The 25,511-nt window shown below is 39.1% G+C and overlaps 1 long non-coding RNA gene across 1 annotated transcript; it reads left to right on the top strand.

Annotated features, from left to right (window-relative positions):
- Positions 1 to 222: 222 nt before the first annotated feature.
- LOC144333908 (uncharacterized) lies at positions 223 to 19,408 on the top strand. Its single transcript, XR_013403047.1, has 5 exons — positions 223 to 313; positions 6,625 to 6,786; positions 10,254 to 10,299; positions 11,487 to 11,594; positions 18,918 to 19,408. It is a non-coding gene; the product is annotated as an uncharacterized LOC144333908 (long non-coding RNA).
- The last annotated feature ends 6,103 nt before the right edge of the window (positions 19,409 to 25,511 follow it).

The following is a 25,511-nucleotide window of genomic DNA, read 5'->3' as shown; positions in this document are numbered from 1 at the left end:
ATTCTTCTTCAGTGGGCCTATCCCTATGGGCTAAAATTTGGGTTTCCTCACAGCATGGTGACAAGATTCTAAGGGCAGGCATCCAGAGAGAGAAAGGGCCAAGCAGAAGCCATATTGTCTTCGATGACCTGGCCTCAAAAATCATGCAATACATTTCATTCATTGAGGCCGTCACAAAGCTCCACCCATTCTCAATGGGAGAGAAATAAATACTGCTTCTCAATGGGGAGTAGCAAAGTTCTTGGAAGGCATATGACACCCAGAATATTGCTGTAGGCATTTGTAAATGGGGTTGTTGACATTGAGCAGTCAGGTAGGTGATGTGGTTGGCTATTCTGCAGTGAGCCCCTGGTTTTGGTCTTTTCTTTGGGGATAATCAGATTTTTAAAAGTATGTTCTTTCATTTTCTTGCTTAGGGAATTCTAGGAGACTTGTTAGGGCTGGGGGTTAAAATAGGACTGGGGAACTCAGCATTCAATATTTAATGCATATACCTTATTTTCAGTAGGATAGCCCATCTTTACTAACACCTGTGCCAGCCAACTCCCTGTCCCAGGTTTCTCTGTTCTACCCTCTTCAGATAATAAACCTCTAGAGTGAAGGAAGGTCAGTTACCCAGTGGCATAGAACTTGGAAGAAAACCTAAACATCTGACTGCTTTGCCAGAAGTTTTCACCCAATCCTTTATATTTTGTTTAACACCATCATGCCCAGTTACAAAGGAAACTGGAGCTGTCCTGTCCGGTCCTGAGAATTCCAGAGACTCTGAAGAATCCATGATGGGTTGATTCCCAGCTCTCTCCTCTTTGGTTTTGCATTCCACTGTTTTGGTTTTGATAACTCATTTACTGCTGGTTTGTATGTTTTCCAGCTTCCAAAATGTATAACTGTTGTTTTCTTGCTTTATTTGCTAGTCCTTTCAATCTCTTTTCTATGCCTTTGTTAGGGTTTTGACCAATGTGAGTTTAGTATATTTGAACTGCCATTTTAGCCTAAGAGTCTCTTCAGTCTCCTTCCACCATTGTTCAGGTGATATCATTAGCAAACCCCTAAAGACTCAATTCTTTCAACATGCTCAAGGTTTTCAACAACTCTCTTAAAGCATGGTAGTGCCATAAACTGAATTTCAGGTATATTCTAACCAGTACAGATGACAATAGGTAGCTCTCTTATTTCAGGCACTCAACTCAGCACCTTTCAAACTGTGTTAGTGCAGTGGCATCCCTCAAATCATTAATGAGTGGTCTGAAAAAAAGCTTCAGAAATATCATGTTCCATTCTGTTCAATGTTTATCATATTATAAATCAAGAAAAGTGTGCTTAATTTGTTTTTATTTAATATTTCCAAAACAGTTAATTATATAATCCTTTTTTTTTTGGAGAACATTTTGTAAGATTTTAATGTAATGTCCCTTTAAGTGGGTTAACCAACTACCTGCATTAGAATCATTGAGAGTTCATTTATATATTTGGATACCCTTGGTCCTATTCCAGATCTTGAATCAGACATGGCCTTAGGAATCTGCATTTTACATCAAACAACATATGCAATTCTTGTGCTACCTAAGATTACTGGGAGCCTATGCCTACCTATTTGAACCTTTATCTGGAGGAACTTCCATAGTGTTCCTACACTTCTTCAGCCCCTCTCCATGCCTCACACATTCTACTCTTTAGGAATGACTTTTCTGAGGGTTAAACTTGGAAAAACACAATATGAATGCTTGGCCTAGCCCCTACCTCTCATTCCTCTCATTGCGATCTACTTATTTGCCAGAAGGGTGCATTTTACTCTGTTGTGTGGGCTATGCGCTGAGGGAGGAATCTCATAATTATCTGATTGTCCCAATGATTGGGCAGAAAAGTGTATCTGATAAAGGATTAAAACAATAGAAAATTCACTTACAATGTTAAAGGTGGAGGCTTAGTCTTCACAGAGCTATGCCCATCTCTCAATTGGTTCTGAGCCAATCTCTCCATTGGTTCAAAGGCATGTTACATATTGAGTCCCCTCAAATCCTGAATTTACATTTGAAGATAATTGACCTATAGGCAAGTTTCAAAAAATACAACATAAGTATATCATGCAAAGCAGTGGAAAACACATGGCTATTCATTTTACTTTTTTAAAAAAAGAAAATTTGCATTCATGGGAAAATCAGGCAAGGTAAAGCAGCAGTAACTGAAATTCATCTATTTGGAAGTAATTCCAAAGGATTTGAAAATAGCCAGATCCATCCTTCATATTTCTTTTAAGATCCCTCTTAAGACAAGCAGAGAGATAGGAGACCAGAGTGTGTAACATCTGTTTTGTTTAGGGATAAGAAGGGTGCAGTGGAGGGAGTTCTTGGAAGCATTCTTAAAGGATGTGGTAGGAGAGCACCTGGAAAAGCCTACTTTATTGAAGGGAGGCTTGAGGACCCAGGCAGAGGAGGTCATGTTTAACAAATCGGATGGAGTTCCTTGAAGATATCCCTGTCATGAAAGATGAAGGAGATTTAGTGGCTGTATGAAGAGTGCTTTGATTTTTAAACAAGATTTGACAAGATCCACATCCGGGATTAATGGTCAAGGGGAAGAGCTATTGAACATGGGTGATGTAGGGTGCAAGAGAAAAAACTGGCTCCAGAAAGGGAGATGGATGAAAGACAGGGAAGGGTTTTGTGATTTACTCCTATCCTCTCCTCCCCCTGGATGGAGGAGCATTTATCCCTTAGGGTGACTTACATATATTACTAATGGAGGAGGGGATAGTAGTAAGAGAAAATGGTCAGCCAGATTTGGGATAGATTTTGTAATATGTATAGAAGGGTAGCCAAACAACAGAACAAATACACTGAGTCTTGAGATGATTCAGAAGCTTGGACCCAGCAATTGTAGCAAATCATACCCAAGAGGGATAGCGACGCTTGGCTATGACATCGTGGCTTGGGCAGAGGGATGGAAACCAATCCAAACCAAAGAAACCAGGATTAATAAACCAAAGTAGGGAACAATTAGCCCAGTGACATTTCCTGAGACTGCAGTTTTAGATGATTGTAAAGTCAGCCAAGTTGGTCTTTGGTGTTCCCAGCCTTTCTTTCAGAGTACTCTCCCATTCTCACACTCTCCCCTCTTTCTCCGATAAAAATCTAATGTCAGTAAAATATCTAACTCACCCTAAGGGATAAATGCTTAGAGAGAGTTCAAGGCATTATTCTTCCTCTGGGCATTTACATTTTAATGGGAGTTTTAAAATTTAAATCAAAGTATTATAGCTGTTGTGATGGAATTTCAAGGAAGGGTCTGGGGAGGACACAGTAGGGTTGTTATGTGTCCCAGAAGTCACTCATGGCAGTTGTCTCCTGCACCTGGTGGTAAAATCAATGTTAGTTCTGCCAAACAGTATTCTGGTCTTCAATTCTTATGAAAAAGTAAAATCATTGAAAATAGAGCTTTAAAAACTGGATTTGTGGTTGAAAAAAACAGTATTGACAGGCTCCAGCCAAAGTAGCTGATGGGATGACATTATGGTACGAGAATAGGAAGGAGAAAAGGGCAACAGAGAAGGGAGCTGAGGCCCAGAGACATTCACACACTGACCAGCATCTGAATGCCTTTAGCCCCCAACACTCGCCATCATCCTCATTGAAATCCTGCCCCATTTAAATGCTGCTGCAGAGACACCTACACACTGACCAGGGTCTGAGTGCCTTTAGCTCCCAATACCTTCACTACCATACTCACTGAAATCCTGCTCCATTCAAATGCTACTTCTTCTATATAGGAAAAGAAATGGTGTTACTGTTCATCTTCTTGTTACCAACAACAGTAGAAGTAGGGAGAGAGTGTTTTCTATAATGAATTCTCCTGTGAATCCAAGTAGAAAAGAGGAAAAGGAAGGAGAGAGTAAAGTGGGCACTAACCCTGCATTCAGCCTCCAAGATCCTTCTTGATGATTTGGTATCATGGAAAGACACAATTACTGGAACGTGGCAAGCGTTTTCCTTTAGAAATTTACTAAATTTCTTTCTGAGGATACAGGAGTGTGGTAGGTACGATTATAGAGGAAGAGACTGTAGTATACCATTCAGCAGCCTTAACTAGCAAAAAACACAGCTGAGAGTTCAATATGAAGAAGGAGTCTGAGCTTTTAAAAGGCTGTAAAAACTCCATGAACTTTATTCATGGCAAAGTTTTTCACACCCCCATTTAGAGTTCAATTTGGCTTTACTACATTGTTTAAATTAAGATTAACGATCTATCTAGTTTCTCATCTCAGAGATTAAAGCAGAATATTAACAGAGTGGCCTAAGCTAACTTGGTAAAAAAGGAAAGGAAAACCATGTTAAAAGGACATAGGGACTTTAAGAAGCACAGCCATCTGAGGCTATTTTGGTCTGGGACAAAGAGTCTTAACTGCTCAGTGTGTCCTGGGGCCTCACTGTCTCAGAGCAGATTTTTCTACCTTGCCCTCTATTTCCATCCCTTCAGTTCATCCATCCCAGCTGCAATGGCCTTGCTGATCCGCGACCGCACCAAGCCTGTTCTCAGCTCAGTGCCTCTGCATTGCCCTTGCCTCGGTCTGTGAAACTCCAAGGCAACACTTCATATGGTAAGCCCCTTCTCTGTTCTCCATCCCTTCACTCTTTCTTAAATAGCCACTCTCAATCTGCATCCCATTACCCTGCTCTATTTTCTTTACAAATAATTACCACTTGAATTTATTTGATTCATATGCTTTTCTGCTTATTTATTTCCTGTTTCTCCCCTTTGAATGAAATCTCCATGAAAAGAGGAATCTTGCCTAGCTTGGTCACCGTTCTACCCCAGGTCCCGGAAAGGCATGGAGCAGCCACGCTATAAATGACTGTAAGGAACTAGTAAGTGAGGAGTCCCCAGTGATACCACGGAGTCTTCCCAATAAGGTTGCGTTTTAATCAGCTTCCTCTTTCTATAAAGACGGGAGATTTATGGACACTTTATAAATCTTATACCCACAATGAATTATTTGTTTTTATTTACTGGATATTCTCAGTTATCTGGAAAGATCTGACACTGTGAAAAAGTCCCTTCTGCAATATGGATACCAAGGAGGATTTTAGGTTGTGAAAAGAGAAGTGGTTGCTTGTTTTCTCTCGCTAGATGAAAGGAGGCCACAAATCTTTTTGCAGTTCCACTAAAGAGCCAATAAAATAGAAACGCAACACACATGTGCCAAGAGTTCAACAACAAGGCGGAAGTGGCTTAGGTTTGTGGTCTGTTACCACATGACAACATTGAGTTGGAGCCAAGGCATTTTCTGCTCTTTGCAGTCTCTGCATGTTGAAAGGCTCTACTTCGGAAAGAACAAGGGATACACATGTCACAGAAGAGGAACTCCGTGATCGGCACAGGGGTGTGAAAGGATCAGGGAAGACATGTTTCAGCAAATAGAAAAGTTAGGGAATTTAAAGTTTCCCTACACAAGAGTAAGCAAATTATGACCCAGAAGGCAAATTCAGCCCGCTGTCTTTTTTCTTGGCAGTTTTAGAAGTTTTTATTTTCCCAAATGGGCTTTTTTGAATTGAAAAAAAGTTCCAGTATTCACTTGGAAACTTACTAGTTCCTAGGAAATAAAATAATGTGGCATAAAGCAAAGGACATTAGTCTGTGAGTCAGGGGACCTAAGTTGTTGTCGTGACTCTTCTACTAACTGGTTACTTCTGCTGTCTGGTTTTGTAAATAAACTATTATTGGAATACATCATACATTCATTTGTTTATATATCATCCATAGATATTTTCACACTATAACAGTAGAGTTGAGTAGTTGTGAAAGAGACCACATAGCCCACAAAGCCCAAAATATTTACCACCTGCTTCTTAATATTATAGAAAAGAAAATTGCCAGTCCTTGCCCTATACTATGAGCACAAAAATAAATATGTTATACTATATGAAATTGCTTCTATTTGATCTAAATAATTGAAATTTTACATAATTCAAAGGTCAGGAGATCGAGACCATCCTGGCTAACATGGTGAAACCCCGTCTCTACTAAAAATACAAAAAAATGAGCTGGGCATGGTGGCGGGTGCCTGTAGTCCCAGCTACTCGGGAGGCTGAGGCAGGAGAATGGCGTGAAACTGGGAGGCGGAGCTTGCAGTGAGCCGAGATTGCGCCACTGCACTCTAGCCTGGGCCACAGAGCAAGACTCTGTCTCAAAAAAAAAAAAATAGTTTGTTCTTTTAAATCTCTTCTTCAATGTCTATCTCAGAACCATCTCATCCATAAAGCTTCTTCCAAATAGACGGGAGCACTCTGGTTTCTCAATCCCCATGGAACTTTGCTCGTACATTTGGCTGATTCCACGCTTCTATAATAGTCATTAGATGTATCGCTTCTGTATACATTGTTGTTGAACTCTTGGCACATGTGCGTTGCGTTTCTATTTTATTGGCTCTTTAGTGGAACTGCAAAACAGTACTGGAAAGTACTGTTATAGGCTTAATTGTGCCCCCACCCCCAAATTCATATGTTGAAGTCCTAACCCTAGTACCTCAGAATGTGACTGTATTTGGAGATAGAGTTTTTAAAGAGGTGGCTTAGGTATAACGAGGTCCTTAGGGTGGATCCCAATCCAATCTGAGTGATGTACTTATAGGAAGAGAAGATTAGGACACAGAGATACCAGAGAGGTCATTCACAGAGGAAAGACAGTGCGAAGATGCAGTGAGAAGGTGGCCACATGCAAGCTGAGGAGAAAGGCCTCAGAAGAAACCAATACTGCCAACGCCTTGGTATTGGACTTCCAGCCTCCAGAACTGTGAGACAATAAATTTCTGTTGTTTAAGCCTCCCAGTCTGTGCTATTTTGCATGGCAGCCCTAACAAACTAATATAGCTACTCAAGAGTAGAAGTTATTTCTTAGAAACTCCTAGTTTAGTCCCCAACGTTCAATGGAAACATGACTTGGTAACTCCAAGTTAACAAACCATAAACTATTGCATTAAATCCACATTCATTATCCCATACGTAAATGTCATGAAGGTCAATGTACACAGCTCCATGCAACTGCATTCCCAATAGCATTGAGAGCCATGTCTGTCTAGTATTCATTGACTAAGCTTTATAGAATTTAGTAAAGCAAAGTGCATAACTTGGTGTGTCTGGGGTCTAAAACAGTGAATCCAGGCATTGAGGACCAGAATACTGTTTAGCAGAACCAACACTGGTTCTCCAAAGTTTCTAGAGTGTAAATAAGAAGTTTCTACACAGAAATGTCCTGGAAGACTCCAGAATTGTTCATTCAATGGACATTTATCAACTGCCAGGCAAAAAAGTCAACTTATATATCTCTGCTGACTTACTGTTTTCATTGAAAATTGAAAAAGCTCACCACCCCTCTCTTAGTGTACTGAGAGAGAGAAAGGAATAACCAGCATGCTGGATGAGAGCTCTGTCAATTAGAATAACAGGCCCTTGGTAGCCAATTCCAAATAACAATCTTCAGGGGAGCTCAATAATAAACATTAAACAGAAATATTAAATACGTAGTTCTAATTTACATTCCAGATGTCAGAACTGCAAAAATGGGCAATGCAACAAAGATTGGACCATGTGAGGAGCCAAGCTTCCCTGGTTTATCCAAAATCTGTTGAGTAAAAAGTACAACTGCTTCACATGGGACCATGGCCAAATTCAACCTGAGAGAACTCATTTTGCAAACATCCTCCAAATGTAGAAGCTTTCCTGATTGTTCATTTCCAAATGAACAAATAAGAGGCTTCAGTATGAACAATGTCCAGATGCCCCAGAAGCCTGCTCTGTTTGCCAATTCCATTGACCAAACACACATTCTATTCCTTTTGGATTTCATTGGCAGCCCACGATGAGAAGCACTGTTTTATCTATGAAAACTTTACCAACTTAAAGTTTGATGAGGAGATATATGAGGAGAGACCACTGGGCACTCTCATGAATTGAAAGTCAGAAGTTATTGAGCATAGTCAGATCTGATCTTTCCCAGACCCATACATTTCACCCAGGGAATTCCCATACAATTATGGGAAAACCTGAACCACATTATCCCTAACCAACTCCAAATTTAATGGTGTGAGGAACCCTCCATCTTAAAACAAACCAAAGGCTTATAAACACATGGCTGCTATGGTCTGACTTCTCAATAGAGGGCTGGTTATCTTCTCAATAATAAGTTCTTAAGCCTCTCTGGAAAATAATACCCACTTATCAATCTGCCTTTGGCCACTGGATCAAGAAAAAGAAAAGTGTTCCTAAATTGATTATCCAAGCCCTTTCTCTCTGTGTGTGATGAGATTGTTCCTAAAATGTCTGAACTCCTATTTTAGTTCCCCACCTTCAATAGAAACATGACATGGTAACTCCAAGTGAACAAATAATTAATTATTGCATTAAATCCACATCCATTATCCCTCATGTAAATGTCATGAAGGCAAATGTACACAGCTCCATGTAACTATATAGCTTAGAAGCTAAGACAAAGATATTCTTCTTATTAAGTTAGTAATCTGGATTTCAGGGGAAATTATTTTTTATGCAGGCTTGTCAAGATTATACAAATAATCAATTGTCCATGTAATTTACAATCTTCTTCAGAGTGTGTGGGCCTTTGAAAATGAAAATTCATGTGTAATTCTCCCTGTGGCCTGAATTTTGAGTGCACTAAATCCATATTATCTAAAGACAATGTTCATTACATTACACACCCTTATGTCACCAATATCTGACCACCACTCCACCCAGAACTTTCCATGGCCCTTTACTTCCAATTTCATTGAAACTAAATTTCTCAGTTTAATTGTCATAGTTTTTCACAGTACTTCTCCAGTTGGATTCACCAATTCTCTCCAAAATATACCTGTTATTTAAGTCAAGCAAGTTTCCTCTATGTCTACAAATAAATCATGCTTACTCTAGAGACCTTTCCTTGTATTTCTTCCTTTCATTTGAAAGATTTCTTCTAAACTTCAGATCCAGCTTAAAATGTAATTTATTGAAAGTTGCATTTTTCAACCAACACCCTCACATTCATCTTTTTTTCTGTGTCTTCCAACAGCACTAATCCTCTGTACCACATGATTTAGTAATGACTTACGTTTCAAAAAACTTACTCTTGTTTTGTACATTTGATTCAAGTCTCACAAAAATGAAAGCTTCATTTAAAAAACATTTGTTCTCTGCTGTAATCTTAGCACCTAGAACAATACCTGGAACATGGGGAGGCTTGATAAATATTTATTGAAATAATAAATAATGATTACACAAATGTCTTCTCAGTAGGACTTGGAATTTTTCAAGAACAGGAGCCACATTATCATCCTTTGATTTTTACTATCCACAGTCCACTGCTACATTGTCTTAGTCTATTTTCTGTTGCTTATAACTGAATACCTAAGACTGGGTAGAAATGAAAATGGATTTCTTACAATCATGGAGGCTGAGATGTCCATGATTGAGGGACTATATCTGGTGAGAGCCTCCTTGCTGGTGGGGACCCTCTTCAGAGTCCCAAGGTGGCACAGGGCATCACATGGCAAGGAGGCTGAGTGTGCTAGCTCAGGTCTCTCTTCCTATTCTTATAAAGCCACCAGTTTCATTCCCATGATTACCCATCAGTCCATTCACACATTAATGCATTAGCCCATCAATGGATTAATCCATCCATGAGGGCAGAGCCTTCATGACTCAATCACCTCTTAAAGGCCCCACCTCTCAATACTGCCTCATTGTGGATTAAATTTTAACATGAGTTTTGGCGGGGATAAATCTTCAAACAATCGTGCATGTACATCTCATTTACCAAGTACTCAATCTTCTGCAATGCCCAATGACTTAACTGCAGACTTAAGTTCTAGGTCAGACTTGAAGATGAATACAATTGAAGTACTCACTGCCTAAATTATTCCTGGGGGAAAAAAGGAAGAGACAGAAAAAGATCTATTAAATCTGGAAAGATGCCTGTCTTTTAAAATAGAAAGTAAGACCATTTGTCATTTAAGGAACATGGGTCTTTCTTAATTACCATGTTTCATACAATTATTGTTAGGCACAGTTATTTCTTCTCTATAGAGAAAAAAGCTTATTAAATAAAACATCTACTCAGATTTCCATGTAGACACATACTTCTAAGTAAACAAGCCAGGCAAATATTATTATATCCATTGCACGGATGAATAAACTAGTAAGGCTGTCTTATCAAATGTTATATGGCTATGAAATGGTAGAGCTGAAACTAACAGCAAGTTTTTTTAGTTTGCCTCCCATATTTTTATGATGCCTTTTGCAAGCATTCTTAATGGTAAACATAAAGAAAATTTTGATGTCTACTCACTTTCCATTTTTTGGAATTTTCCCCTTTTGGTCTCCTTGCTACCCCTAATGGACTCTTACCTTCCTTTCCTTGATTCTCATGAGAATCTGATCATTGCTAAAGTGGGCAAGGAAAATTGTGGCAACTCTCGTCTATCAGGGTGGTTTTCTGAAGCAGTAATCCGTGCATTATTACTAATTCTATGCTTCTTTATAGAACTATTACCTGAAAACCTAGATATTTTGGTTGGGCACAGTGGCTCACATCTGTAATCCCGCACTTTGGGAGGCCAGGGTGGGGGGATCACTTGAGGTCAGGAGTTTGAGACCAGCCTGGCCAACGTGGTAAAACCCTGTCTCTACTAAAAATGCAAAAATTAGCTGGGCATGGTGGTGGACACCTGTAATCCCAGCTACTTGGAAGGCTGATGCACAAGAATCGCTTGAAGCAGGGAGGCAGAGGTTGCAATGAGCTGAGATCATGCCACTGTACTCCAGCCTGGGTAATAGAGTGAGACTCAGTCTCAATTTAAAAAAAAAAAAAAAAAAAAAAAAAAAAAAACCAAAACCACAATAAAAAACTAGATATTTTTATTGCTTTTGGAAGGAGAAAATGCAGAAAATATAAGAATCAAATCTTGACTTTTTATTTCTAAAATATTCTCTAGAAACTCAAAGCAGAGCATAATCTTGAGAGCCAAGGCTTCATTGTGAGAGCCAAGTTTTTATGATAGAGAAAAGGTTTTTTTGAGTCAACTCAGATGGAATATGAAGATAAATCTTATACCATAAATAGTAGTGTTAGGAAAAAGGCAGATTTCTCTCAAAAAACTACATAAATTCAATCTGCTGGAGAAAGAAGAGAATTGAGATGGAAAAGGGGGTAATATTTAGTCGTCACTGTGTGGGTCTCAGAGAAGGGACTCTGCTCCCATCTTCCTCTCTTGTAGAGCTAGGCCCAGCCCTAGACGTGATCTAAACTGTAGTTAGGTTTGGGATGCGGAGGGGGAATTCTTGGAAGAGAACACTGCCTTTCCCCTCCTGTTCCGTAGGCTGAGTTTAGAGCCTCTCAGATGTGCCCTGCCCCTCAGTGCAATGAACTAAGAGAGGAAACTGGAATATCTAAGAAGAAAGGGATTGTGAGAGAGCATCCAAACATTTCTTATGTTCTTGAAGGTCCTGGATCAGAAGAGGCCTGACAAGAGGCCACTATCAGCAGCAACAGCACGGGCGGGACAAACCTGAGACCCTGATGGACCGTGGACACCAGCAGGAGAGACACAGGTCAGTGGTGATGTGAATTAGGTGCACTCAAAGGGGGACAACGAAGGGCAAGGACAACTATGACAACTCCTGCCCTAATGTGCATACCCCAAAAACATACTGATGATACTCTGGGATGATGAAGAGTGGGGGAGAAAACACTAATTGGGTTTAAATGTATGCCTGCTCAGAAATAATAAGATTAAAGTTCTTGTTAGGGAAAATGGAGCACCAGAGAGTAATTGTTTAGTACCAGAAAAATAAAGATGTCACAATTTTACACATTGGTGTTTCTATCAATGAAATTTGTAGACAATTCACACACAAAAGGTGATGGCTGGGAAGTGTGTGAACTACTGTGGGATACGGAGCCAGCAAGGGAACGCCAGATCCATTTCAGAAGCTGGGTCTGTCTTCAAAGGGTTTTGACTTGCTGACCTCTGGCTGGCCTGCATCCTCCTCTCAGAACACACCAGACAGACGAGTAAACACAGATCACCAGTGGACCACATGTTCCCTTCTTCTTCCAAGTGCTTTGTGGCCGTGGGCCTCCCCCGCTCCAGGCTTTTCATCTAGGTCCTCTTGACTGATGCTCAGGCCCCACAGAAGTTTCCTCACTCCTCCCTCAGCCTAGCAAGGGTGTAGAAAATAATGACCAAGCTCACAAGAGATTTCCAATATTGGTGAAGAGCGTCACCCCTAGCTTTTCTCAAATGCATGATCTACAGTGTGTGAAACCCTGACTTCATTCATTCCTTTGAACATAACCTTTCCCTGTCTGATTTCCTCCTGTAAATGCTGATGTTCCTGGGTAGGGCCACTAGTTAATTCCCCAACTCTCCTCTATGAGAAGTCATTATATTATTTGACTCTATGACACGGGTGACTTTGAGAAGCAGAAAACAGTAACGTTAAAACAAACAAAAAAAAGGTTGAGACCTTAAAAGAGGAAAGAAGGGTTCAGAAAAGGGTGTTTGGAGGAGTTGAAGAGAACTTTGTCCATCATCTTTCTTGAGGATAGATCCAAGTATGCAGTGAACCACCTTTGCTGCTAAAATAAATGGCAGCAGGTGAAAGACAAAGATGCCTGTCAGAGGACAGAAGGAAATGAATGTTGGAATAAATGCTTTCTGATATATTTACACAGTTCCAAGTTTGCTAAATTACACATCCATTGTTTTAGACGGTAGTTCAGAGCTCTCCTTCTTACCAGTATTAAAAAATAAAACGCTTTATTAAGGTATTATTGACCTATACTGTACATATTTCATATATATATGTTGATGAGTTTGTGGATACGTATACATCCATGAATCTATTACCACTGTCAAGGCCATCAACATATCCATCACCTCCCAGAGTTTCCTTCCAACGCATTTATTATTATTGTTGTTGTTATTTAATTAATTTGCTTATTTTTGTGGTAAGAACAATTAACATAAGATCTATTCTCTTAGCAAATGTTAAGTCTACAATATTGTATATGCTGTATAGATCTCCAGAAGTTATTCATCTTGCATTACTGAAAGTTTGTACCCTTTAACCAACACCTCCCCCTTTCTTCCTACCCATTCCCTAGCAACCACCATTCTACTCTCTGCTTCTAAGAGTTTGATTTAGATTCCACATGTAAATGAGGTCATACAGAGGTCATACAGCATTTGTCTGTGACTGGCTTACTTCACTTATGATAACACCCTCTGGGTCACCCAAGTTATTGCACATGGCAGGATCTCCTTTTTGAAGGCGAATGATATTCCACTGTTCCACTGTGTGTGTGTGTGTGTGTGTGTGTGTGTGTGTGTGTGTGTGTGTGTATATATATCTCACAATTGTTTATCCATTCATTCATCACAGGACACTTACATGTTCTATATGTCTTGGTTATTGTGAATAATACTGCAATGAACATGGAAGCATAGATATCTCTTCAAGATCCTAATTTCAATTCTTTGGATCTATATTCAGAAGTGAGATTGCTGAATCATATGGTAGTTTTAATTTTCGAGGAAACTCCATACTGTTTTCCATAATGGCTATAAAAATTTACATTCCCATCAATAGTGTACAAGGATTCCTCTTTTTCCACATTCTCACCAGCACTTGTATGTATATATATATAATATATATATTTGTGTGTGTGTATATATACCAGCACTTGTGTGTGTGTGTGTATATATATATACACCAGCACTTGTATATATACATATATACATATATGTGTATACATATATGTATATACAAGTGCTGGTGAGAACATGGAAATTGGCTATAATAGCCATACTAAAGTTGTGAAGTGGTATCTCATTGTGGTTTTGATATGCACGTCCGTAATGATTAGTAATGCTGAGCCCCTTTTCATAGACCTGTTGGTCAATTTCTATATCTTCTTTGGAGAAATGTCTATTCAGGTTCTTTCCCTAATTTTAATTGAATTATTTTATTTTTGCCCTTTAGTTATAGAAATTCATTGTATAGGTTAGGTATTGACCCCTTATCAGGTGTATGGTTTGCAAATATTTTCTCCCATTCCACAGATTGATTTGGCATTTTGTGGATTGTTTCCTTTGCTGTGAAGAAGATGTTTAATTTGATGTAATCCTACTTATTTTTTGCTTCTGTTGTCTGTGCATTTGATGTCATATTCAAAACATCAGAACCAACGTCAAGAGACTTTTTCCCCATGTTTTCTTCTGGGAGTTTTACAGTTTCAGGTTTTATGTTTAAGTCTTTAATCGATGTTGAGTTCATTTTTGTGTATGGTGTAAGATAGGGTGCAATTTCATTTGTTTTCCTGTGGATAACCAATTTTCCCAGCACCATTTATTGAAGAGACTATTTTTTCTCCTTGTGCATTCTTGATGCCCTGGTCAAAAATTAGTTGACCATATATGTGTGGGTTTATTTCTGGACCTTCTATTCTGTTCCATTGGTTTATGTGTCTATTTCTATGTCAGTACCATACTGGTTTGACTACTATAGCTTTGTAATACAATTTGAAATCAGGAAGTGTGATCCCTCTAAGTTTTGTCCTTCTTACTTAGGATTGCTTTGGCTATTCTGTTTGTGTGTGTGTGTGTGTGTGTGTGTGTGGTTCTATATAAATTTGTGGATTGTTTTTGAATATCTGTGAAAAAATGCCATTGTAATTTTGATAGAGATTGCATTGAACCATTAGGTATCTTTTGGTCGTATGGACATTTTAACAATATTAACTCTTCCAATTTATGAACATGGGATATATTTTCATTTATTTGTCTCTAATTTGTTTCATTGGTGCTTTATAGTTTCCAGTGCACAGATCTTTCACCCCTTGGTTAAATTTATATCTAAGGCTTTTTTGATGATATTTTAAATGAGATTATTTTTTAATGTCCTTTTTGGATTTTTTTTGTTAGTGGATAGAAACACACTGTTTTCATATGTTGATTTTATATCCTGCAACTTTGCTCAATTTGTTTTTTAGTTCTAACAACTTTTTTTGCGGGGGTGAGTTTCTTAGCATTTGGGTATTTAGCTGAAGCTTAAACTCTTCTGCAAATAAAAAAATGATGCCCTTACACCAATGTAGTCTGGAAGCTAACAAATAACTTTTGTAACTATCTTACCTCATTCTTTCTGGTTCACAGCTCAATAAAGGAAGCAAGGTATTCCAGGTTGAACCTCCAGAAATTCACTCTTGATTTATACATATGGCAGAGAAAGAGAGGGTAGGGAGAGTAAAAGGGATCCTGAAAAGTTTCTAGGAGTAACATCAGATACGATGGTGGAAGCAACTCACATGAGTTCCCCAGGGGCTGAAAGTAGCTGATGGAGAAAGCTTGGCCTCCTTTGTGATAGCATCCTCAGAGACTATTTCAGTTCTCCTTTCACACCTGGCATCTGTTTATATGGTACCAGAGAAGGGATTTTTATTTTAAATTATGCATATGGATTTGCACCTTTATTCTATCAGAATCAAACTAAATGTTATTCCACAACACTCCATAAAGTTAATGATACAATGTGATTAGAACTCTTTCCTGAAATACGACATTCTTCAGGGACCTTGAAAATATTAAAGGGAGTGGATGCCAAGGCCAAATCATACCCCTGGAGCCACATAGAAGTTCCACAAGTACTTATATACCAGTGACATATATATTCCTTAGTTTCTGCAAATTCAATCAGAAGGTTTATATGAAAAGTTTCTGAAAAACCAGAGGTACCATGGCAAGGGGTCTAGGAGCCAACCTGACCTAGGCAGAGCAGTCCAAATCCATACTTGACTGTAGGTAACTAATGACCTGGTCAAAGCAGAGAGAAGAAGTGAAGATTTCAAGTTAGAAAGGAAATAAAACTTCTACCACTGTGATTTCATAATGTGACAAAATTATAAAATTAGAAAATCTATTTTGTGTTCATCTCATTGAATATTTATAAGTCACCAATATCAGTTTTTTAAATGTTTTGCATTTTTTTGACCTAGTGTAAGAGATCTAAAAAATAATTCAAAGGTTTTTACACCACAGATTTTTATTTCCCAGATATAATTTGTATTTAGTCTGATTATGATACAATTGAGTTCCTTTGGAGCATAATATTCTATATAGAAAGAGTAAATATGCATTTATGTCCACCTGTGTATGTATGTAAGATATTTTGGAAAAAGGCATTGAAATAGGATTCTAAAGGCCAGACTGGGTCTACCACTTACATGGCATGCTAGGTAGTTTCTGTGGCCTTGGATAAGTTACCTAGCCTCACAGGGCCTATTTATTCATTTATAAAATAGGCATAATCCACTCTTTCAGAATTTTTATGAGTAGTAAATGAGACAACAAATAAGGAGTAATTCATTTTTAAATATTCATTTATTTTATATATTGATAACACAGAGACATAGATCCTAGTGGTTGCTGTTGCTTTGAGACAAGGTCACAGTCTGTCCCCCAGGCTGGAGTACAGTGGCTTGAACGTGGCTCACTGCAGCTGTGCTCAGTGAATTCACTCAGAAGATTTATATGCAAAGTCCCTGAGAAACCAGAGGTACCATGGCAAAGGGTCTAGGAGCCCCCAAAGGCCCATTTTGGCCTCCCAAAATGCTATAATGATAGGCATGAGCCACCATGTCAGGCCTTATATCTTGTTTTTTGTATCTTACAATTTTTAAGTATCTGAGTTCTTCAGAGCTGGGATAGATTATGTGTGATTCAGTTGCTCAAATTTTGGGGGGACGCCTATGGCAAATAAACTCATAGCACCCAGCAAAAGTTTATCACATCGAGTCCTTAATAAATGTTTCTAAAGGTCTATCTGCACTCTCTAAAATAGCACTTTCTGTGATGATGGAAATGTTCTATATTTTCACTGACCAAAATGATAGCCACTGTTTTAAATACCATTCTCAGAGCTAATGTTTCCCTAGTATCTTTTACCATTAAGAACACACGGTGTCTCTTCACAGTGGCCACCATCCCCATAAAGAGGTAAGTATGTTATAAAGGAAAGCATACCAAGGCATTATAAACATACAGTACAACCCCCAGTGGTGGACTCTCACTCCCAAAGAGGAGTCTTGAGAAGACCACTTAACTAAAAAGAACGAAAGGCCAATGGTGAAATTTCCAGAACCAAAGCAGGAACATGGTGTTAGGGAGTGGATCTTCTCAACGGATTTCCTATAGACCACTGCCCTCCCCACCACATGTAGCTTTGGAATCTCTCTTGTTACCTATTCCTCCCAGTTACCACTTACCCAATATCCTGGTTATACAGATCAGGAGAAGCACCACCATGGCAAAGATCAGGGCAACAGTGAAGGTGGGAATCTTTTCAAAGAAGGAGCAAAGATTGCAGTAGCCACAGAATATGCCAGGTTGTGTGCGTGTGTTTGTTTTCCTTCCTTTTTTTTAAAACAGCTCTGCAATTCCAGCATTGAACTTGAGCATGATCATTATTTCCTCCTCTCATCATCTCACAATATATCCATACCAGCACAGGCAAGACTCCCAATGTCAACACTGTTTGCTTTCTTTGTGGAGCAAGACACGTTCAGTCCCATGCTATCACACATTTAGAGCAGATGTTCCTAAAAAGGATAAACCAGGTGCTTAACATATTTTATTCCAAGGGGTAATTTTAGAAATTATTGCAATCAATGAGCTAATAATAATGGTGGTAATGATGAGGCCAAGTTATTATTACTTATTACCTTTAATCATCGACAGCAACTCAATTGGACATAATTAGAGACATCATCATAAATAACGTGGAGCAGATGGAAGATGCCGGGCTTTTCATTTCGAGGACTGAGTAGGAAAGTTAATGATGGAGGAATGGGCATAAAGAATGGGGCGTTTATATCGCAAATCCATCCTGCACTTGAACCTTTCCTGTCTGAAACCCATACAAACAGCTGAATTAGACAGAAGGTATAAGCAGCCAACCCTGCACTTTCAAAGTCCACTCACTCACTTTGCAACAGCCTTCTGCCCATCACTCATTGCCAGACCCCAGTTCTGCCCCATTTCTATCCATGTGGGTTAAACAGTGGCCTGCTTGCTTGCTTGCTTGCTTTTCTTTCTTTCTTCCTTTCTTCCCTTCTTTCTTCCTTTCTTTCTTCCTTTCCTTCCTTCCTTCCTTCCTTTCTTTCTTTTTCCAATTTCAATGGCTAAAGGGAAATAGAGCAATAGTCTCTCCTGATCTTCCCCCAACCTCTCTTTGAAAACATGGAAATGCTTTAGTTAGCCATTTAGCATTAACTTAAAATTTGGCATGAAATGCAGTAAGAAACATTACATTACCTCCACTCATTAACTCAGTAAAACAACTGTTTCCTATGTATGACAACTGTAGTACAGGTGTAGAGGAGTGCACCCACAAGTAAGACACAGTTAGGTGTTCAAGTGGGATAACAAATAGATGTCAAAAAGGAAACCTGGGCTGTGAAGTTGTATACTTGGGGTTTAAATCCTGCAACTGCCATGTACTGAGCCATTATACTGGGCAAGTTATTTTTCTTTCCTGAGCCTCTGTTCTATTGATTGTGAGTGGCTAGCTTGTTAGCAGTGCCCTCTTTGTGGACCACAATACCCCTGTCTTTTTCTCCATAACAGCACCCTTCTCACCAGACTTCAGCTGTGGTAATTGTCCTGTCTCACCCATAGGTTTGGAGAAGGTACTGCAATGGATTATTCCTTTCTCTGCCCCTGGTACCTGACATATACTAAGTACTCAACAAATGTTAGAGCAGATGTTTCTAGAAAGGATAAACCAGATGCTTAACATATTTTATTCCAAGGGGTAATTTTAGAAATAATTGTAATCAATGAGCTAATAATATGAGTTTTCATGTCCCTAAAGGAACTTGAAGTCTAAATGGCAGACAAGACCAACACACACAAAGCAGAGAGGGGCACAAGAGCCGTGTCTGATGCAACAGTGACTCAGGAGGATCACTCTGACTCAGAATGGCCAAGCAAAGGTATTGGGAGGAAGTGGGATAGAACTGAGCTTTGAAGGCTGTGCTAAAATCTTTACAGACTCCCCAGGTTATCTCAAGTTCTCTCCAGGAATTAGCTTCACCTCTTTGTGCTTTGGCTCCACATCAGTTAAATAGTGATAACATTTGATCATTAAGAACCATGTAGAGATGAAACAATTTTTCAAAGATTTTAAATTAAGTATACTCATTGCCACTCAAAGATAAATACCATATAAATATAATAATAATCATATTGAGAAATAAAACAGTAATGATGCAAATACTCATGTACTGTTTCATGTTTGTGGTCTTCGAGGGAAGTTTTTACTCAAATATCCCTAGATGAATAAATATAAATATGTCCCATAAATATGTCCCAAAGCAATTTTCTCCATTTGAACCTACATATACTTCACTATAGAACTGAAAACAAATTTATTTAAAACTTCTTTTATGTGGTTGTCTTTTGAAAAAAAATCAGAACTCTCATTAAAGCCAATAAGAATTTGGTATAAAAAATTAATAGCAGGATATGAGCTTATAGAATCTTATCAATAATATCTTTATGATCCATTGGTCTCTTTGTGATGTGCCAAACATAACCAGAATTTATTGATGAATATGATATTTGGGGGTATAAAAACTTTATATATATTTTTCTGTACTCAATTAGTGAATCTTGTTTAAATTAATATTGTCAAGAGATTTCATTTAGCAATGGCCAGGTATCATGGCCAAATAGATACTTTGATTTGAATTATCTGCCTAAATGTTCTAATTCTCTACTTTACTTCATGAAAGTGAGGAAATTCAGCTGTAGTGAAAATCTTAAATTTGAAAAAAAATAAGTGCTTTGTACAAAGTTCTAGGAGTGAGATGTGCAAGGGGATAAAAATATGAATAAGAGAATCCCAGTACTCACTAAGATTACATCTCAGCTGATAAATGCATTGGAAGAAAGAGAAAACTATTAAGCCAATACAAAGCACCAAAGAAATACGTGAAATAAGGGAGATAAACTCATGTCCCTATGAAATCTCCAATAAGAGAGAGATTCCAATCAGTCAGAGAGATAACAAAGGAGAGTGAATTGGTGGGCTCCTGGGAGGCTTTGGACCAGAAGGGTTGGAAGCGTTGTCACTGCAGAGCGAAGAGCCTGAGAAATGACAGGGAATCAGGAAAACACAGAGAAAGCAATGAGCATTCCTCCACTTCTTCTCCCAGCAGAGGAATATTGAGAAATGCAATCGGAAAGATGGACTGGACCCAAATTCTTAAGGGTGTTGAATATCAGGCTAAATATTTTCAGCTTAATTTGGTAAGTCATGAGAAACCACTGAAGGTTTTGTTTTATTTTGTTTTTAAGCTAGTTAGTGGCCTACGTTAATTTATTATTTATCATCATTCAGCCTTTTACATTGAAATTGCTCCCCAATCCTTACCAATTTCCCCTTGGACTCTTACTACAGCACTTTTTCCCTAGTACCCCATGTCAGTGTTGCCTCCAAACAGCACGGCCCCCACCAGGCTCGCTGTCTCCTTCCCAACCCACAAGACATGAGTCTTAATTAGAAATATGATTGCATGATCCCCTAGTTTAAAATCGATCAATAGGTCCCTCTCTCCCATAGAAGAATGTCCAAGGCTTTAGTATGGTATAGCAGGCTTGTCATCTTTAAAATTTTACCTATCTGCCTACCAGGTAACCCCCTCAACACACATCCCCTGTGGTCCCTGCGCTTTGACCTGGAATTCCTCACTGTTGCATTAAATGTCCTGATTTCTCACACCCCCATACCTAGGTGTGAGTAGTCTCCTTGTCTGCCTAGAAAAATATTATTCACCCTTGGAAATTCAGCTCAAATGTCACCTTCTCCATGAAGCCTTCCCTGATAATCCCTAGCTTTGCCCCCTCCGTCCATTGAGTTAATACCTTCTCTTCTTCTCCATAGCTCCATTTGAAGGCTCTGACTCCACTTGCCACTGTTTTGTGTGTTCATTTATATTACTATCTTCCGGCTACACTGGGTAGCACCATTTCTTATTGCTCTCTGTAGCCTTAATACAGGCACTCATTACATAACGGTTGGATAAACTAATTCATATATTTTTATCACACCAACTTCCTGAAAATATCTAAGGCAGTTGAGAGGAAAGAGCTTTAGAAAAATGAATATGACAGTGATGTATTAGGTAAATTGGATGAGAGACTGCAGGCTTGGAAGGAGGGGGAGAATATGATGGATTCTGCTTTGAACATGGAAAATATGCCTTTGGCGTCCACTGCAATCAGGACCTGCTTTTGAGGCTACAAGTGATTCTGATTAGACAGGAACGGAGAATTAAGTCGTCCTTTTCACTTTCCAGGCCTAACACGCCCATGTCTTTTGATAACTTCCTCCAAGATGACTCTGAATTTCTTTAGTCCTGTCTCTCTTATCCAAATATTTCCTGAACAAGAACTCAAATTGGGCAAGTTTTCAGATCCTGTATCTGAATGTGTGTGAGCTCAGGGAGAAGGAAACAAAGTGATTTGCAACCTGGCACTGGAAGGAGAGAGACTGTCAGGGGGCCAGGGATTGTTTTTGTTATTGCTGCCTTGCTCTAAACCATGTCTGTTTATTGTTATTGTCTTGTCCCCTTACTGATGTTCAATCCATTTCCTCATCACAAGTGTGAAAGGAAACCTGGCAAAAGTTACCCGAGCAAGAGTTCCGAATCAATAATAGATTCATCCTGAGGTACAGCATGACATCTGTTAGGTATTTGGAGCCGCTGTCCATCCTGCCTGGAGGGGTGCTTAAGCAGTCAGGCTCCTTTCTCCCTGGAAGACTATAAAACACAGAGAGTTAAGAAGTGGCAGGAAAGTGCTAGTGATGCCTGCTTAAAAGAGCAAGTGCTATGACTTGTAGGATGCACGTGTTTCAAGACAGAAGACTGGTGTTCAAATTTAGCATGTGTTCTTGAACCCATATTTACACAGAATTTGAGTTGTACGAGCAAAGTAACATGTATGAAGCCAAAACTAGTTATATAATGGAACTGTTCCTCTGCACAAGAAATTTGTATATATGTGTGTTAAGAATTTCAGCTTGTCCTTTTTTACTACAAGCTTTAAAAATATCGTATTAAATGAATTTTCAAAACCTTCACAGCAACTCTTACTGCTTCTAGTCACAGTTGACCTGGTAGGGATTCCAATGAATTATCAGAATCTTTTTTTTCTCTCTTGTAATACTGAAACTTTCAATGAGAAAATCAACACCAGAGAGAGAGAAGAGAAATTGAAGAGAAACAGAAGAGAGAGGGGAAGGGGAGAGAGGATGCTGCTGGATAAATGAGATATCATACCGGAAAAGGAGTTAGAGAAGTGGAAAGAGAGCGTAGGGGAGGAATAAAGAATGAAAAAGATAAAGCAAGTAGATAAAAAATGGCCTTAGTTAAGGAAAAACTATGCATTATAAAATCCTCTTTAACTCGAGGGTAAAAGAAGCCTTTAAAGCAAGGCTGCACAGTTGCAACAAAAACAACCCTTTAAAAAAATTCCACTTAGAAATTCAAAGAGGTTATCAAGGTAGATTAGCAAACTGTATACTTGGAACAACATTTTCACAATCAAAACCAAACTTAGTACTATGAAGGGAGTCTGAGAAAAGACAGATGTAGGAAGAGAAAAGAAAAAATTGGGAGAAAGAACAATAGAAGGGTAGAGAACAAGGGAAAGCCAGAAACTAAACAAAAGCTGGGACATTTGTTTTATGAAGTATTAATAACTCACGAAGGGTTATTTGTCATTGCTGAATTCAGAAATTTATTATCCTATATTAACAAGAGACCAAAATGTCTAGAGTCATTGGCTCGGAGTGTTTTAAAAATGCACCTTCATGCAGAGGACAGTGACTCAAGTTAACAGGCGGCCCTCATTGTGAAGGGGAACAGGATAGGGCCCTAAATCAGCCAGTTCCCACCCTTACAACCCTGCTAAGGGCCAGAGAGCTCCTCTGGGGGTGCAGGGAGACTTTGAAGTCCAGAAAAGTTTTGGATGGGAAAGGAGGAGTGGCTATGGAAAAGAGAATGAGAATTTATTATCAGGACCTTTGGGGGGTTTCATATAAAAGCCCTAAATTAACTTAATACTTATGAAATTCTGTGCTGTCACCCGCTGTCTTGACTTTATTGCTTTCGTGTTTGCTGAGCCCTTTACATATCATGCTGGATTAATCTCTGATCTTTGCAGTTTCATTAAAATAACACAGGGGAAAATTTCATGCTCAAACTTCAGGATGAGACTTAAGAAAGCAGGACAGTAGACATAATCACCCACTCTCCATCTAGCTAAGAGACAGAGAGCATGCAAAATTTGAGAATTTTGTGAATCATCTAGAACATCCCCCATTAAGGAGGCTCACTTGCTTCAGAGATGCCTCCTTCCAAGTCCTCCTCCTTGAATCTTGGAGCCCAGGTGAGCTCCCTGCCCTGCAATGTACGCACTGCTTATCTCAGCAGCCATGCCTGCATGCACTCCACTGGCCCACTGACTTGCTCTCCAGGTGAACTCCTCCATCGCCTTGCAGTCTCATTCTCCCTTTCTTGGGAAGCCTTTCTGACCTCCCAGGTGATGTTAGGGATCCCCTTCCCTGGCTCCTCAGAATACCCTCCCCATCCCTTCTCACAGCACATGTCCACTGCATTATACCTGCCTGTTTACCTGCCTCTCCCCCACTACAAAGCTCTTTAAGACAGTAGTATGAACCCTCTTTTGCTATCTCTGCAGCACCCAGCACAGTGTCTGGCTCTCAAAATACTTTTGGAATTAATACATGAATGAGATTTAAAATCATATCTTAACTCTAAGGTCTAATTTTTTTCTGATTTACCATACTGCTCAAGGTACTGTCTGCCAGTGTGGTCCAAATAGAAGTACTGTTCAAAATGGCAGATTCCTGGACCTCAGACTCCTCCCTGTGATCTTCTTAAACTCTAATGCGTTAGTCACACCTAGCTCCAGGAGTGAAAAATAATATTTACCTTTAAGAGATCTATGAGCTTTTCCTTCATTGGGGAGCATACAAATTATTGTGCTTGGCACAGGGGAGAGAATGGTGAAAATGGGAGAAAAGAAGGTTCTGACCCTTGAGGAGCTTACCTTCCAGCAGGCTGACAAACATTAAACCAAAAATTACACAGGTGCTGTCAGAGTGTGGAACAAGAGGCCCCTGCCTAGCCTTTCTGAATAAGAGCAGTTTGAGCCAAATATTGGGAAATTCACAGTAATTATTAAGGCAAAAAAGAAAAAACCGAGAGGAAGTTTGGGAAGAGAGAAGGGGCAAGTCTGTGCAAAGGCCCAGAGGCAGGAAGGAGTAGGGCATGTTTACAGAACTGAAGGAAAGTCAGTAGGTCTGAAGTCCAGAGAGAGGGAAAGAGAATGGCATGAGATGAGGCTGAAGATGAAGACTGAAAGAGTATGTGCCTGGGCAACCCATGACCCCCATTACCTTATGAGATTCACAGTTAACAGCTTCTCTTGGGTCTATTTAAGAAGGGTATCGATACAGTAACTTCTTTATTTTCAACAGTAGAGTAGACCATAACTGATAGACTTTCACTTAAGGTCATATGCTGGTTTTGTTTTTGTTTTCACTATTACAAAAGTGCTACAGTGATCTTTCTTGTCCACAATGGTATATTCTTAAGTAGTTGGCTAAATTTAACTAGAAGACAGAAAATCACCGGGGGAAAAATCAGTAGAAACACATAATAATCAATAAGTTAATGTTAAAGGAGGGAAGATGACTTTTATGAGATGAATGAATTAGAACTATTTAGGATTTACGAATGATGTGAATCTATACTACAGTTCAGATTGGTGCTTATTTATTATATTCTGAATCATATTTTCTGGCCCTAACTCAGAGGAGGGATTCAAAGTACAGGTGTCCATCTCTGGCCCTGGAGATAGCCCAGTCTTTTACCAAAAAGGGTAATATTGCACAATGGGTGAAAATTCCTACTCTGAAGTCCAGAGGGTCACTTTTTTTCCTGGCTTTACCACTTACTAGCTGTATGGCTTGAAGCGAGCTTCCTAAGCTTCAGTCTCCTCATTTACAAAAGAGGAGTAAAAATATTACCTACCACTGCAGGGTCATAGTGAGGATTAAATGAGATGATGTCAGTGAAGCTCATAGTAACTGCCTAACATAGGAAGCTCTCAGTAAATGATAGTTACTATTGTTGTTGTTAACAAAGTCAAGAGAAGATAGTATGTAATAATAGTTTTCATTTCTGTAAAGTTTTCCGTGATGCAGATCCTGATCTCAGCATTGTACCTGTGTTAACCCATTTAATCTAACAATCATTCTATAGGTAGGTGCTACGACTACATTTTTATAAATGAGGAAACTGAAGTTAACAAGAACAATTGAGAGTTCCTTCATAACAGAGCCAGAGAATGAAACCTAGGCAGTCTTATTACA

Source organism: Macaca mulatta, chromosome 13 (genome assembly GCF_049350105.2).
Source record: "Macaca mulatta isolate MMU2019108-1 chromosome 13, T2T-MMU8v2.0, whole genome shotgun sequence".
NCBI classification, from domain to species: Eukaryota; Metazoa; Chordata; class Mammalia; order Primates; family Cercopithecidae; genus Macaca; species Macaca mulatta.
Note: the sequence above shows the minus strand (reverse complement) of the source record. Positions and strands in the feature narration are given on the sequence as shown.